The sequence below is a fragment of the Dioscorea cayenensis genome, unplaced genomic scaffold (assembly GCF_009730915.1).
Source record: "Dioscorea cayenensis subsp. rotundata cultivar TDr96_F1 unplaced genomic scaffold, TDr96_F1_v2_PseudoChromosome.rev07_lg8_w22 25.fasta BLBR01000844.1, whole genome shotgun sequence".
NCBI lineage: Eukaryota > Viridiplantae > Streptophyta > Magnoliopsida > Dioscoreales > Dioscoreaceae > Dioscorea > Dioscorea cayenensis.
Genome location: NW_024087235.1, coordinates 64,918 through 66,198, shown reverse-complemented (window position 1 = coordinate 66,198; position 1,281 = coordinate 64,918).

Here is a 1,281-nt window from a genome sequence, read left to right as displayed (position 1 = left end):
TTCATAGCACTATCGTCCAACTGGCCAGATGTGTGCATGGAAGCCACGTGGTCCAACAGAGAAACCTCAAAAATGGCAGGATCATTAACCTTAACTTCTTCGTACCTCATTTCCTCGGACTGCCCCACCAACTTAACCGAGTCTCCCCCTACACCCTGACTAGCCGATTGGCGAATCCTCCAATAATCGACACGTTGGTGCCTTAAGACCCGTACCTTATCGTCATCACTCTTTGAAGATCGCACATCCCAGGATGACTGAGCCACAGTACGCGACCCATATTGCCCATCGGTCCACCGTCGAGGTACCACTGGACCAACGGTTCTCCCAGATGGCTTCCGTCTCCACGGCCCAGCCTCATCTCCACCGGCTCAGGAGCATGGCTCGACTGTCACCAGCGCAATCTTCAGAGGGCGATCACTGCCAACCTTCGCAACCACAGTATCGCAACCTACGGGCTGATCACCCACGACCTTGGTCCCAAAAACCGCAAGCACCCCAGCCTGAAGAGAAACACCATCGCAGGGGCAAGAGCTTTGCTCCACCGCCCCCTTCACCATATCGTCCCGGTCTTATTGCTCCATCAGCTTCTTACCTTTCTCCTTCTTCAGAATCCCTTGCGAGACACACTAATGTGCCTCCCCTGCATTCTCAGAGAGGACGTAACGATCGAGCCCTCTCCAGAAAGAAGGGAAAACCTCACACTCAGTAATGAAAATAACAGAATACTTCCACATTCCCAGGCTGAGATCCATTTCCATCAGCAAAACCACCCTGAATCATCTATGAACTAGCACCGAGAGAAAGCGCTTGTGCGCGGTCGTAGCTTGAGAGAGGGCCACTAACTCCCCCACAGGTCGCAGGACCTCAGCAATGACATTCCAACTCCACGCATGGAGTGGTAAGTTCCAAATCAATACCTAATGGTGCTCCCCAGATGCGCCCGTTGGCACCCAACTCCGCCGACCAAGCTGCCAAATGCATTGTGCAGGGACCATCCTTGGTCGCCGTAGAGAATGTCCCCAATTTACAGGCTTCCTTGACCTCATCCCGGCTCGCCAACGACACTAGGAACGCATCCTCGTTCAAAGGAGTGATCGGACCAGCTAACTGTTTGTCAATAACTGAAGGAGCTACTTCCAACATGCTCTTCTCATTGACATAGCTGGACATCATCGTGAGAACGGCCACCTTCGCTAGCTCCTCCCATGTCACAAAAATCTTCGGGGAAAGCACAAGAGAGAGTGCAACACGACGTGACCGCTGCAAAATAGGAACCCT